The sequence below is a fragment of the Dendrobates tinctorius genome, unplaced genomic scaffold, assembly GCF_039654945.1.
Source record: "Dendrobates tinctorius isolate UK_male_01 unplaced genomic scaffold, ASM3965494v1 ptg000130l, whole genome shotgun sequence".
In the NCBI taxonomy this organism is placed as follows: Eukaryota; Metazoa; Chordata; class Amphibia; order Anura; family Dendrobatidae; genus Dendrobates; species Dendrobates tinctorius.
Genome location: NW_027361798.1, coordinates 1,536,327 through 1,552,719, shown reverse-complemented (window position 1 = coordinate 1,552,719; position 16,393 = coordinate 1,536,327).

Genomic DNA, 16,393 nt, shown 5'->3' with positions numbered 1-16,393 from the left:
TCCTCCTCTCACTGCCGACTTTTATTCGCCATTGACTTACATTGGGTTTCGTGTTTCGGTACGACCCCGACTTTTCCCTATAATCGGATGATCTTGCTCGACCCGACTTTTGGAAAAGTCGGGTTTCACGAAACGAAACGCGACCCTAAAAAACCAAAAGTCGCTCAACTCTACTAACCGTCATTCCTGAAAAAATTACGTGTCCAAACCACAGGTGCTGTAGCTTGTTTAACAGCTCGGCAGCCGTTCTCAGGCCCAGTATGGATTCAACAACATTGTAGAAAGTTGATAAAGGGTACAGTTTCACCGGATAACACGTATATATGAAGCCTAGTTTACACATTAAAAATATATGTCTACAGATCAGGAGGCAGACTCAGATGTTCTCAGGCCCAATATGGATTTGACCAGATTGTACAAAGTTGAGAAAGGGTACTTTATCACTGGATAGCAGGTATATATAGCATAGTTTAAACATGTAAAATCTCCGTGTTCTCAGTATGGATTACACAGCAATCTAAAAAGTGGAAAAAAGGAAATGCATTTGAGGCGTACACAACTATATACTTTTGGTGTTATTTTTAAATCTTCATATATATTTCTGTCTCAGTAATACAGTCCAGCCTCTCCGCAATAGGAAATGAGATGCATACAATTAGTGACATAAAGGCTATTGATTGCAGAAATCTAGGAATTATTATTCACGGGTAAAACTTCCGTCACAATTCTCATAGGCGATGCTGACCCTCAATTAATTTGTGTGTTGAGACAGTGAAAACATTTTTTTGTGAATAAAGTCTTGCTGTATCGCACTTCAGTTGATTCCATCACTGTTACTCATCTCAATCAAATTTTTATCACAGGGAGCGATGTAAACATGGTGCTCACTGGCTATCATGATCTGTCACTTAACTTTGGAGTGCAAAAGACAGAAGCCACAGGCCGTAGGCGATTCTATGGGATTGGCATGAGAGGGCACTTTTTGAAATGTGCGCTGGAATGTCACACGTTTGTGAGTAGGAAAACTGTGAAAGCTGATGATAAACCACCACTGCATGTCATTGTGAGTCGACGTCCATAAGAAATGGAAGCCACTGATCATCTGGAGCTAGAGCCCAGCCACCAGGACAGGGCATAGCTACATCTTAACCATCATCTTTCAGTTCAATCAATTTGTAGTGGCACTCCCAGTATGGATTTGACGGCCCAGACTACACAGCGGAGGAGTAGGGAGAGGTAAACATTGCAAATACTGGGGCCCTGCCCAAGCAAGGGGGGCACACTCGTGGGCGTCGGTACTGGCACTGGGCCCCTCATAGTACGGCGGTGTGTCTGATGGCGGGTGTGCACCACCACTGTCAGAGACACTTGATTGCACTATGTGGGACCCTATGCCAGTGCCCACGCCCAAGAGTCGGCCTACCCACCTGTCCAGGGCAACGGCACTCGCACGGTTTTGTGCGCTAGGTGGTGTCCCCGGCCATGGGGGGGCGCCCACTAATGGAGGTTTACAAAGTGGCATATGTAGATGTGGGTCATTCAGCTGCTGCAAAAGGCGAAATAGGTCAAGTTCGCGGAATAGGAGGAGGACCAAAGCAAGTCATTTTTCTGGCAACCTATGTGTCATCAAGGGAAGGTGGGACAAAATCCTTGGAAACCCATGCATGGTTCATTTTAATGAAGGTTAGATCATCCACATTTTGGGTTGACAGACGGGTCCTTTTTTCTGTCAGGATTGATCCAGCTGCACTGAAGACTCTTTCCGATAGCACACTTGCAGCTGGGCAAGCGAGCTCCTGTAAGGCATATTGTGCCAATTCAGGCCAGGTGTCCAGTTTAGCGGCCCAATAGTCAAAGGGGAATGACCTGTGCGGGAGAACATCGATATGGGAGGAAAAGTAGTTGTTAACCATAGTTGACAACTGCTGTCTCCTGTCACTTTCCATCGATGCAGTATTACCAGTTGTGTGAGCAGTCCGTGAAAAATCAGTCCACAACATTGTCATGAAACCCCTGTCTCCAACGCCACTTCTGCTGTGTGCACCACGAACACCTCTGCCAAGCTGCCCCCGGCCCGTAGGGCTCGTGTGATAACCATCACTGCTGCTGTGTGCTGGGAATGCCTCAACCAACCGGTTAACCAGAGTTGCTTGTTTAGTAGCCAATATTAGGTCAAGGTTCTCCTGTGGCATGATGATTTGTAATTTGCCTTTATAGCATGGATCCAGGATGCTGGCCAACCAGTAGTCGTCATCGTTCATCATTTTGGCAATGTGGGGGTCCCTTTTTAGGATCTGCAAGGCATAATCTGACATGTGGGCCAATGTTCCCGGTGTCAATGATGCACTGCGAGTGCTGGTTGGAGGAACACTTTCTGGCAAATCCACATCCCTCCAGTCACGCACAAACCCTGTACCAGACCTTGCCACGCCAACATTTTCACTTGCCCCACGAGATGCATCCTCCTCCCCTAAGTAATCATCCCCATCATCATCCTCCTCTTCTTCCTTCACCTCGTCCAGGAGAGGTCCCTGAGCAGACAATGGCTGAATGTCATCAAGGATTCCCTCCACCTCTTCCTCCTCGTCAACATTGGCTGCAGACGCCTGCTCCTTAAGGTTCGTCAAAGTTTGCATGAGCAGATGCATAAGTGGGATGCTCATGCTCAGGATGGCGTCGTCTGCACTTACCAGCCGTGTGCATTCCTCAAAACACTGAAGGACTTTACAGAGGTCTTTCAGCTTCAACCACTGCACACCTGTCAACTCCATGTCTGCTCTCAAAGTGCCCGGCCGTGTATCCTCCCACAAATGCATTATGGCCTGCCTCTGCTCGCACAGCCGCTCAACCATGTGCAGGGTGGAGTTCCACCTTGTTGCAATGTCAATAATGAGGCGGTGGTTGGGAAGGTGGAGCAATCGCTGCAGCTTCTGCATACGAATGGAGTGTACAGGCGACCGGCGGATGTGCGCGCACAGTCTTCGCACCTTCTGGAGCAGGGCTGTTAACTCCGGATAATTATTGAGGAAGCACTGCACCACCAGGTTCAAGGTGTTTGCCAAGCAAGGTATGTGGCTGAGTTTTAAAAGGGCTATGGCTGCCACAAAATTACGGCTGTTATCACTAACTACCTTGCCTGCCTCAAGATGTACACTGCCCAGCCATGACTCAGTTTGTCGCTGAAAGTACTCGGCCAACACATCATCTGCAACACAGCCTGCTGATGCTTTCCACTAGCTGCTCGATAGGGGGACACCTCGTGTGCAACAGTGGCAGCTGCAGATGGAGTGCTCGTACGACTGCGCTCTGTGGACGAGCTTTCGCTTCTGGAGGAGGAGGAGGAGGGTCGAACGCCTACAGCCAACTGTTTCCTATACCGTGGGCTAGGCAGCACTGTCCCACCACCGCTGTCCCCTGTGGACCCTGCATCCATCACATTAACCCAGTGCACAGTGAAGGACACGTAACGGCCCTGGCCATGCCGACTGGACCATGCATCAGTTGTGAGGTGCACCTTTACACTCACTGACTGCTTAAGTGCATGGACAATGCGGTCTTTCACATGATGGTGGAGGGCTGGGATGGCTTTGCGAGAGAAGTGGCGACTGGGTAGGTCATAGCGTGGTACTGCATAGGCCATGAGTTCGTGGAAAGCTGCGCTTTCCACCAACCGATAGGGCATCATCTCAAACGAGATTAGTTTGGCAATGTGGGCGTTCAAACCCAGTGTACGCGGATGAGAGACTGAATACTTTTTTGACCTACTCATAGTGTCTGGGAGGGTCAGCTGGACTTGAGAGCTGCATATGGTGGAAGTAGCGGTGGACAGGGCGGACTGAGAGAGGGTTGATGATGGTGATGGAGTTGGTGTTCTTTCTGATGGCCTAGATTCAGTATTTCGTTGATATAACAGTGGGATTCCCTGACTGCTGTGGCCTTGCAACGACACCTCAACATTTGCTGCTGTGCTAACCGGTGGGCTTACAGTGGGGGAAGCAATGTAGCGTTGCTGACTACCTTCTTTGTGATCAGTTGCACATGTGGTACTTGAGGTTTGGTGTTGTGTCCACACTTGCAAGTGCATGCTGGTTAAATGTCTAAGCATGCAACTGGTATTCAAATTTTTCAGATTTCTCCCTCGGCTAAAGGTCTTTGCGCACTTCTTACAGATAACCTTGGCCTGATCATGAGGATTTTGTTCAAAAAAGTGCCACACTGCACTCTTCCTACTTTGGCAGACATTTTGCGGCCTAGCACGCTGTGATATTTTGACCCTCTGGACAAGCTGTCCAGCAACTCTTTTGATTTTTGGAACCTGTCTTTGGAGTGCTCCGGGCCTGCCAGATAACAGCTGTTGCGATGTCGATGTCTGCTGTGGATGCTCCTCCTCATCATCTGAGCTATTGGAATCAGCACCCTCTTCCCCCAATGGATGCCAATCTGGGTCAACAACTGGGTCATCCATCACCTCCTCTTCAATGTCATGTGCACCTTCCTCTGTGTCACCGTGTATGGTGGTATAGTGTGCGGGAAGGGGCACCTGAGTCTCATCAGGGTCAGAATCTGGCTCTGTACACTGCGAGGAAAATGTAGTTCTCTGAGTGAATGTATCAGCAGAATCATCTATCAGTGGCTGTGCATCAGTGCACTCCATGTCAGATTCATCTTGGCCTGGGTAATTCACCATTTCACTTGATAATCCAGGCATGGCATGTGGAAACAGCTCCATGGAGTAATCAGTTGTATGGCCTGCGTCATCCTTCAATCTTGGTTGGGGTGAAGGACACAAGGAAAGGTGTGGTTCATGAAGATAAGCCTCCAATGACGACTCAGTACTTATATTTTTTACAACTTCAGAAGAGGAGGCGATAGAGCTGGAGGCTGAGTCAGCAATGTAAGACAAAACTTTTTCCTGAAGCTCTGGCTTTAAAAGCGGTTTGCCAACTCCTAGGAAACTAAGCCTTCGAGGCCTTGTGGAGCCAGACGATGACGCAGGCTCAACACCTCCTGCATTCGGTCCTATTTTGCTTTTGCCACTACCATCAGGTCCACCACCAACACCATCATTACCAGCTGCCAACCCCCGCCCAATTCCACGGCCTCTTCCACCAGCCTTCCTTATTTTTGGTAGAAATGTAGACAAAATCCAACAAACTATATAGTAATGTAAAACAAGGTACAAGGTGTCTATAGGACAGGGGAGATTTTAAATTTCTGCACACACTTGTGGACACTGGACACTTTTGGATTGTGTGAGGCCCACTGAATATCACAGCGCTATGTCACAGGCTCGATGTCGCAGGTGTGAAAAATGTCACTAGAAGATAACGGAGATTTTGAATTTCTGCACACACTTGTGGACACTGGACACTTTTGGATTGTGTGAGGCCCACTGAATATCACAGCGCTATGTCACAGGCTCGATGTCGCAGGTGTGAAAAATGTCACTAGAGGATAACGGAGATTTTGAATTTCTGCACACACTTGTGGACACTTTTGGATTGTGTGAGGCCCACTGAATATCACAGCGCTATGTCACAGGCAGAAATTGGCTAGTGTATGACAAACTACAAGGTGTATATAGAATTGGGCAGAATAGGAATCTCCCAAGAGTGTAGGTCTGTAAGAACGGAACAAGTCCTCGACTTATCCTTACAGAGTGACACACCGATAGCTTCACTGTGGCCGTGATAACAGCCGTTACACGGTACTGAGAGAGGAGCGTGCTCGTACACGGCTGTCCGGTGAACGTAAAATTGTCAAGCTCCATGTTTTTTAAGTATGCGGACTGACACACGCTGTTTTTCTATAGTTTTTAATGTAATCAAACAGCAAATATATTTAACTGTTTGAAAACTAGACAAAACTAGAAGGTGCAGGTCTGTAAGAACGGAACATGTCCTCGACTTATCCTTACAGAGCGACACACAGATAGCTTCACTGTGGCCGTGATAACAGCCGTTACACGGTACTGAGAGAGGAGCGTGCACGTACACGGCTGTGCGGTGTACGTAAAATTGTCAAGCTCCGTGTTTTTTAAGTATACGGACTGACACACGCTGTCTCTCTATAGTTTTGAATGTGATCAAACAGCAAATATATTTAACTGTTTGAAAGCTAGGCAAAACTAGAAGGTGGAGGTCTGTAAGAACGGAACATGTCCTCGACTTATCCTTACAGAGTGACACACAGATAGCTTCACTGTGGCTGTGATAACAGCCGGTACACGGTACTGTGTGAGGAGTGTGCACTGCTGTATGGTGTGAAAAAATGCACGCTCAATACCTCACCAGGACAAAAAAAAAAATTGGGATTGCTTTTAAAAATGCAGTTTGCAGAGCAGTGGGTAAACAGCAATGCAGCCGTCAGGAAGCCTTAGAATTCAGCCTAACAACCAACACCGCTGATCCAGCAAAATATAGCCCTGCACTGCACACACAGTGACTGGTGTGTTGTACAGGCAAAATCGCTAGCAGCAGAAGCAGTTTTTGGTGTCTTCTTCCCTGCCTAACGCTCTCCCTACAGAATCAGCTGCAGCAGCAGCTCTCCCTATTCTGAGATCAGCATGAGTAACATGGCGGTCGGCATGCACGCCCTTTTATACTCCTGTGATGCCCACCAAAGCAAGCCAATCACTTGCATGCCCTTCTGAAAGATGGTGGTGACCCCTGCCTATGTCATCACGTTGCCCACAGTGTCCGTGGATCCTGATTGACTGAAAAAGAGCGCAAAACAAACTTTTGAAAAGCGACTTTGGCGCTTAAGTCGCCGACCTCGTGGCCGACCTCATCCTAGGGTCGGGTTTCGTTTCATGAAACCCGACTTTGCCAAAAGTCAGCGACTTTTGAAATTTTTCGACCCGTTTCGCTCAACTCTACTCTCTATAGTTTTGAATGTGATCAAACAGCAAATATACTTAACTGTTTGAAAAGCAGACAAAGCTAGAAGGTGGAGGTCTGTAAGAACGGAACATGTCCTCGACTTATTCTTACAGAGTCACACACAGATAGCTTCACTGTGGCCGTGATAACAGCCGTTACACGGTGCTGAGAGAGGAGCTTGCACGTACATCGCTGTCCTGTGTCCGTAAAATTGTCAAGCTCCGTGTTTTTTAAGTATACGGACTGACATGCTGTCTCTCTATAGTTTTGAATGTGATCAAACAGCAAATATACTTAACTGTTTGAAAAGCAGACAAAACTAGAAGGTGGAGGTCTGTAAGAACGGAACATGTCCTCGACTTATTCTTAGAGTCACACACAGATAGCGTCACTGTGGCCGTGATAACAGCCGTTACACGGTACTGTGTGAGGAGCGTACACCGCTGTATGGTGTGAAAAAATGAACGCTCAGTACCTCACCAGGACAAAAAAAAAAATTTGGATTGCTTTTAAAAAAGCAGTTTGCAGAACAGTGGGAAAACAGCAATGCAGCTATCAGGAAGCCTTATAAGGCAGCCTAACAACCAACATAGCTGATCCAGCAAAATATAGCCTCCACTTGCACTGCACACACAGTGACTGGTGTGTTGTACCGGCAAAATCGCTAGCAACAGAAGCAGTTTTTGGTGTCTTCTTCCCTGCCTAACGCTCTCCCTACAGAATCATCAGCAGCAGCAGCTCTCCCTATTCTGAGATCAGCATGACTAACATGGCGGTCGGCGTGCACGCCCTTTTATACCCCCTGTGATGCCCCCCAAAGCAAGCCAATCACTTGCATGCCCTTCTCAAAGATGGTGGTGACCCCTGCCTATGTCATCACGTTGCCCACAGTGTCCGTGGATCCTGATTGGCTGAAAAAGGGCGGAAAACAAACTTTTGAAACGCGACTTTGGCGCTAAAGTCACCGAGCTCGTGGCCGACCTCACCCTAGGGTCGGGTTTTGTTTCATGAAACCCGACTTTACCAAAAGTCGGCGACTTTTGAAATTTTTCGACCCGTTTCGCTCAACTCTACTCACCACCTCTCGTGGCAGCCTGTTCCACTCATTGATCACTCTAACTGTCAAAAAGTTTTTTCTGATATCTAATCTGGGTCTCCTCCCATTCAGTTTCATCCCATTGCTTCTAGTCTTTCCTTGTGCGAATGAGAATAAAGATGAAAATAATATTTGGGATGTTGCTTCATAGTTTTTGATCTACATGTGATATGTGGTTTCTCGTGTGTGGTGTTCCTAATTGATTGGTATGTGTTCTAACATTGATTATTCATCAGCTGTTTCACAAATGTAATTTCCTCTCCTGAGCAGGATATCAAGTCAGGAGTTATGTTTTTTATTCATTATGATTAAGACCCACACATGGGTCGAAACGCGTAAAGTTTTATTCTTATGTGGGACTAGCTATTCCTTTCTATCTTGATCTCTAACCATGTTTTAAGAGGATTTGAATAAAGTAAATGCTTTTTATTATCAAGAAGATGTGCTGGATTATCATGGTTAACTTTCCATGCAGGCTTGAACGCAATTCCATGTACCTTCGTGGATAAGTGCACCTGCTGTGGACAATTCAAGGGTGAGCTGATGATTTTTTTGTTATATTTTAGTGTATAGTGTCAGTATACAGGAAACACACAGACTCACCAGTGATGTCTCTAGGTGAAGTCCTTCATCATTGCTTTTCATCTTTCATCCAGCACAGACCGCCATCACTTCTTCCAGCCAGGACTCATCTCTGCAGGAAATAATACAGTTATCTAGAACACCGCTTGAAGAGCACATTACTTAATTTCTTCCCAACTTCTACACTGCACCAGATGAAGAAAAAAAGGTGACATAGTGTCGCTCTGCACAGTAACAGAACCACCCATTGAAAATACTATCATCAAAAAGTAAAATACATGACTGCAGTAATAATATCACTTAATTAGCCCCTAGGGTAATAATATCCCCCATCCTGGCCTCCTTGTGTCTCATTCCTGGCTCCATCCATTTGTTCTCCTATCCTGCCCTCATCAGTATCCATTATCCCCATGCCATCTCCCATCGTGCCCCATGTGATCTCCCCATCCTGTCCCATCTGTCTCCATTCTGCCCCAAACTTCAGTGTTTGTATTTTCAGGAGGTGCAAAACCCATCATGTGGATTCTGGGGCATTCACTCATTTTCTGGGTGTCACAAAGGTCAGAGCGTCGGCCGGGGGGCAGAGTGTCGGCCGGGTGGAAGAAGCCTTGGTTTTCATGGCATCAATGTTCTGGAGCTCAATCAGGGAACTGACCTGGTCTCAGGTTCTACCTGAGGTTGTCTGGATTGCTTTGGCCACTTTCTCCCTTGTAATTTTGGTTGTCCATGCTGGCGGAAATGATCTTGGCTCTTTCCACTGCCTCCTACCTCTTTCCACCGGTGTCACAGGTAGGGGGCACTGTGTGTTTCCCCCAGGATGCGCACAGAGGATTATCGAGGTACTGACTGGTGTTACATGTGAGGGTCACTGTATGTTCTCCCCAGGATGTGCACAGAGGCGTATGGAGGCCATGGGAGTGCATGGCAGTCATAGATGTAGCTGTGAATGCAATGCAGATTAAAGTAAACATAGGTCTTGGAAATGCTGGTTGTCCAAGGCAGTTTTAATGAAAACCTGCTCTGGATTTTTTTGTGTTTGAAATGGACTGCAGAATTTTCATGTGTCTGAAGGCCACAAGTTGCTAGTTAAGTACCCTGCAGTGTAGGGTGTGAGTGTGTCAGGTTTAGTGTCAGTGTCAGTCTGGTGTACAGAGCAGGAGGCTCTACAGCGCTCCACCTGTGTGAGAGAAAACACAGGCCAGTGGGTCAAATGACCAGGGAAGCTAAATGGCCTGGCACCCCGCTGCATACACAGCGGTGCAGACACCCACTGCAACTGGTCAAGAGGAGGACCGGTGTGTTTAGTGCCTGCAAATTGGAGGATATGGTTCCCGGCTGTGATCCGAGGGATATCATGGACTGTGTAATGCTGTGAGTAAAACATTGACATGGTGGTGCAGTCGCGCATGGCAACTGGTCAAAGTGGGACTAGCATGTTTAGTGACTGTAACTTGAAGGAGGTCGTGTACTGTGCAAAAAATATCATGTACTATGTAAAGCTTGGAGTAGCAAGTTAACACAGCGATGCAGTCACTAGAGTTGAGCGACTTTTGTTTTTTTAGGGTCGAGTTTCGTTTCATGAAACCCGACTTTTCCAAAAGTCGGGTCGAGCAAAATCGGCCGACTATAGGGAAAAGTCGGGGGTCCGACCGAAACACGGAACCCAATGTAAGTCAATGGGGAATTAAAGTCGGCAGTGAGAGGAGGACAGGAAACACACCTACAGTGCCCATTTGAATGCCAAAAACATCAATTCTTATTACTTAAGCTTGTCAACCTTAATTTACTTCATAATACTAGTTATGTACTAAAAAATGGGGGTTATTTGGCTACAGTTGTGGGGGGGTAGGGCTGGCTCCAGGTTTTCGTGGGCCAAGGGCCAAAGAGCGCCCCTTTAACACATACCACAACTCATGATGCTCCGATACGGCAGAGAAATAGCGGTATAGTACAATGAAAAATACTTCACTTCTTACATCTCATGACTAGTGTTGAGCTTTCCGATACCGCAAGTATCGGGTATCGGCCGATATTTGCCGTATCGGAATTCCGATACCGAGTACCGATACTTTTTTCGTATCGGATACCGGAATCGGAAGTCCAAAATGCAATGAGCCACTTTTGTGGCTCTGATTGGCTGCCGAAATGACGTCATCATGATGCGCTGTGTGTGCGCATCATGATGCGCCGTCAGTTCGGGCCTTTGGGGGGGCTGTGCCGACTGTCCGGGGATCTGTACAGGCCTGCCGGTGGTCTGTGCAGGCTCCGGGGGTCTGTGCCGACTGCCTGGGGGTCTACCGGCCTGCCGGGGGGCTGTGCCGGCCTGCCGGTGATCTGTGCAGGATCCGGGGGTCTGTACCGGCCTGCCGGGGGGCTGTGCCGGCCTGCCGGTGGTCTGTGCAGGGGTCTGTACCGGCCTGCCGGGGGGCTGTGCCGGCCTGCCGGTGGTCTGTGCAGGCTCCGGGGGTCTGTGCAGGCATCGTCTGATGGGACTACAAGTCCCATCGGGCGATGCCTGCTACCATGACAGTGATTGACACATTAGCCAATGATGGGACAGTAGTAGTCCCATCATCCGGCTAATGTGTTGAATGTAAAAAAAAAAAAAAAAAAAAAAAAAAAATTTACATGCTACATACATACAACATGCATAATACATATATACTACATGCAACATACATACTACATACATGCTACATACTACATACATGCTACATACATACTACATATATACTACATGCATGCAACATACATACAACATATATACTACATGTAACATATATACTACATATATACTACATGCAACATACATACTACATACTTGCTACATACATACTACCTACATACTACATACATACAACATATATACTATATATACTACATGTAACATACATACTACATGCTACATACATGCAACATACACACTACATGCATACTACATACATGCTACATACTACATACATACTACATACATGCTACATACATACTACATACATACACTACATGCATGCAACATACATGCTACATACTACATACATACTACATACATGCTACATACATACTACATACATACACTACATGCATGCAACATACATACTACATATATACCACATGCATGCAACATGCATACTACATATATACTGCATATATACTACATGCATGCAACATACATATAAACTACATACAATTAGTGTTGAGCGATACCATCCGATACCCTAAAATATCAGATCGGATGGTATCGGCCCGATACGAAAAAAGTATCGGGTATCGCCGATTCTGATACCAGAAGTCCCATTCAAGTCTATGGGACTTCCGGTATCGGAATAAGAAAAACCCTTTTCTCTCCTTGTACAGCTTCTCGGGGGGGTGTACGGACCTTCTGGAGGTCTGTGCCGACTACCCGGGGGTCTGTGCGGACTGCCGGGGCTCTGTACCGACTGCCCGGTTGTCTGTACCGGCCTGCCGGGGGGCTGTGCCGGCCTGCGGGTGGTCTGTACCGACTGCCGGGGGGCCGTGCCGGCCTGTGGGTGGTCTGTTCCGACTGTCCGGGGGTCTGAGCAGACTGCGGGGGTCTGTGCAGGATCGGCCGATGGGACTACAAGTCCCATCGGGCGATGCCTGCTACCATGACGGTGATTGACACATTAGCCAATGATGGGACAGTAGTAGTCCCATCATCCGGCTAATGTGTTGAATATACAAAAAAAAAAAAAAATCCCTACTACATACATACTACATACATGCAACATACATACATGCTACATGCATGCAACATACATACATACTGCATATATACCACATGCATGCAACATGCATACTACATACAGTGGGGCAAAAAAGTATTTAGTCAGTCAGCAATAGTGCAAGTTCCACCACTTAAAAAGATGAGAGGCGTCTGTAATTTACATCATAGGTAGACCTCAACTATGGGAGACAAACTGAGAAAAAAAAATCCAGAAAATCACATTGTCTGTTTTTTTTTCATTTTATTTGCATATTATGGTGGAAAATAAGTATTTGGTCAGAAACAAAATTTCATCTCAATACTTTGTGATATATCCTTTGTTGGCAATGACAGAGGTCAAACGTTTTCTGTAAGTCTTCACAAGGTTGCCACACACTGTTGTTGGTATGTTGGCCCATTCCTCCATGCAGATCTCCTCTAGAGCAGTGATGTTTTTGGCTTTTCGCTTGGCAACACGGACTTTCAACTCCCTCCAAAGGTTTTCTATAGGGTTGAGATCTGGAGACTGGCTAGGCCACTCCAGGACCTTGAAATGCTTCTTACGAAGCCACTCCTTCGTTGCCTTGGTGGTGTGCTTTGGATCATTGTCATGTTGAAAGACCCAGCCACGTTTCATCATCAATGCCCTTGCTGATGGAAGGAGGTTTGCACTCAAAATCTCACGATACATGGCCCCATTCATTCTTTCATGTACCCGGATCAGTCGTCCTGGCCCCTTTGCAGAGAAACAGCCCCAAAGCATGATGTTTCCACCACCATGCTTTACAGTAGGTATGGTGTTTGATGGATGCAACTCAGTATTCTTTTTCCTCCAAACACGACAAGTTGTGTTTCTACCAAACAGTTCCAGTTTGGTTTCATCAGGCCATAGGACATTCTCCCAAAACTCCTCTGGATCATCCAAATGCTCTCTAGCAAACTTCAGACGGGCCCGGACATGTACAGGCTTAACCCCTTCACTACCAAGGGTGGTTTGCACGTTAACTACCGGGCCAATTTTTACAATTCTGACCACTGTCCCTTTATGAGGTCATAACTCTGGAACGCTTCCATGGATCCCGGTGATTCTGACATTGTTTTCTCGTGACATATTGTACTTCATGTTAGTGGTAAAATTGCATTCAAATAACTTGCGTTTATTTGTGAAAAAAACGGAAATTTGGCGAAAATTTTGAAAATTTCGCAATTTTCCAACTTTGAATTTTTATGCCCTTAAATCACAGCGATACGGCACACAAAAAACTTAATACATAACATTTCCCACATGTTCACTTTACATCAGCACAATTTTGGAACCAAAATTTTTTTTTGTTAGGAAGTTATAAGGGTTAAAAATTGACCAGCGATTTCTCATTTTTGCAACACCATTTTATTTTTAGGGACCACTTCACATTTGAAGCCACTTTGAGGGGTCTATATGATAGAAAATACCCAAAAGTGACACCATTCTAAAAAATGCACCCCTTAAGGTGCTTAAAACCACATTCAAGAAGTTTATTAACCCTTTAGGTGCGTCACAGGAATTTTTTGAATATTAAAAAAAAATGAACATTTAACTTTTTTTTACAAAAAAAATACTTCAGGTTCAATTTTCTTTATTTTACCAAGGGTAACAGGAGAAATTGGACTGCAAAAGTTATTGTGCAATTTGTCCTGAGTACGCTGATACCTGATATGTGGGGGGGAACCACTGTTTTGGCGCATGGCAGACCTCAGTAGGGAAGGAGCGCCGTTTGACTTTTTCAATGCAAAATTGGCTGGAATTCAGATCGGACGCCATGCCGCGTTTGGAGAGCCCCTGATGTACCTAAACAGTGGAAACCCCCCAAGTGACCCCATTTTGGAAACTAGACCCCCCAAGGAACTTATCTAGATATGTGGTGAGAACTTTGAACCCACAAGGGCTTCACAGAAGTTTATAACGTACAGCGGTACAATTAAAAAATCATATTTTTTCCACAAAAATGATCTTTTCACCCCCAATTTTTATTTTTCCAAGGGTAACAGGACCCTAAAAGTTATTGTGCAATTTGTCCTGAGTACGCTGATACCCCATATGTGGGTGTAAATGACTATTTGGGCGCATGGCAGAGCTCGGAAGGGAAGCAGCGCCATTTGACGTTTTTGGCTAGAATTGAGATCGGACACCATGACGCGATTGGAAAACCCCTGATGTACCAAAACAGTGGAAACCCCCCACAAATGACACCATTTTGGAAACTAGACCCCCCAAGGAACTTATCTAGATGTGTGGTGAGCACTTTGAACCCCCCAGTGCTTCACTGAAGTTTATAACGTCCGGGCGTGAAAATAAAAAAATCATATTTTTTCCACAAACATCATCTTTTAGTCCCCATTTTTTTATTTTCCCAAGGGTAACAGGAGAAATTGGACCCCAAAAGTTGTTGTCCAATTTGTCCTGAGTACGCTGACACCCCATATGTGGGAGAAAACTACTGTATGGACACACGTCGGGGCTCGGAAGGGAAGTAGTGACGTTTTGGAATGCAGACTTTGATGGAATGGTCTGTGGGTGTCATGTTGCCTTTGGAGAGCCCCTAATGTACCTAAACAGTGAAAACCCCCCACAAATGATCCCATTTTGGAAACTAGACCCCCTGAGGAACTTATCTAGATGTGTGGTGAGCACTTTGAACCCCCAAGGGCTTCACAGAAGTTTATAATGCCCAGGCATGAAAATAAAAAAATCTTATTTTTTCCACAAACATGATCAATTAGTCCCCAATTTTTTTATTTTCCCAAGGGTAACAGGAGAAATTGGACCCCAAAAGTTGTTGTCCAATTTGTCCTGAGGACGCTGATACCTCATATGTGGGAGAAAACTACTGTATGGGCACACATCAGGGCTCGGAAGGGAAGTAGTGACGTTTTGGAATGCAGACTTTGATGGCATGGTCTGCGGGTGTCATGTTGCTTTTGGAGAGCCCCTGATGTACCTAAACAGTGGAAACTCCCCACAAGTGACCCCATTTTGGAAACTAGACCCCCTAATGAACTTATCTAGATGTGTGGTGAGCACTTTGAACCCCCCAGTGCTTCACAGAAGTTTATAACGACCGGGCGTGAAAATAAAAATATCGTATTTTTTCAACAAACATCATCTTTTAGTCCCTAATTTTTTTATTTTCCCAAAGGTAACAGGAGAAATTGGACCCCAAAAGTTGTTGTCCAATTTGTCCTGAGTACGCTGATACCTCATATGTGGGAGAAAACTACTGTATGGGCACACGTCGGGGCTCGGAAGGGAAGTAGTGACGTTTTGGAATGCAGACTTTGATGGATTGGTCTGCGGGTGTCATGTGCGTTTGGAGAGCCCTTGATGTACCTAAACTATTGAAACTACCCACAAGTGACCCCATTTTGGAAACTAGACCCCCCACGGAGCTTATCTAGATGTGTGGAGAGCACTTTGAACCCCCAAGTGCTTCACAGAAGTTTATAACGCCTGGGCGTGAAAATAAAAAAACATTTTTTTCCGCAAAATTATATTTTTGCCCCCAATTTTTTATTTTCCTAAGGGTAACAGGAGAAATTGGACCCCAAAAGTTGTTTTGTAATTTGTCCTGAGTAGGCTGATACCCTACATGTGGGGGTAAAACACTGTTTGGGCGCATAGCAGAGCTTGGAAGGGAAGGAGCACCATTTGACTTTTTCAACGCAGAATTGGCTGGAATTGAGATCAGACGCCATGTTGCCTTTGGAGAGCACCTGATGTGCCCAAACAGTGGAAGCCCCCAATTATAACTCCAACCCTAACCTCAACACACCCCTAACTCTAATCTGAGCCCTAGCCCTAACCCTAGCCCTAACCCTAGCCCTAGCCCTAACCCTAACCCTACCCTAACCCTAACCCTAGCGGGAAAATGGAAATAAATACATTTTCTTTTAGTTTTATTACTTTTCCCTAACTAAGGGGGTGATAACGGGGGGTTTGATTTACTATTTATGGCGGTTTTTATGTTTGGCGGCTGTCACACGCTAAAAGACGCTTTTTATTGTAAAAGTAGTTTTTGCATCACCACATATTGAGAGCTATAATTTTTCCGTATTTTGACCCACCGAGTCATG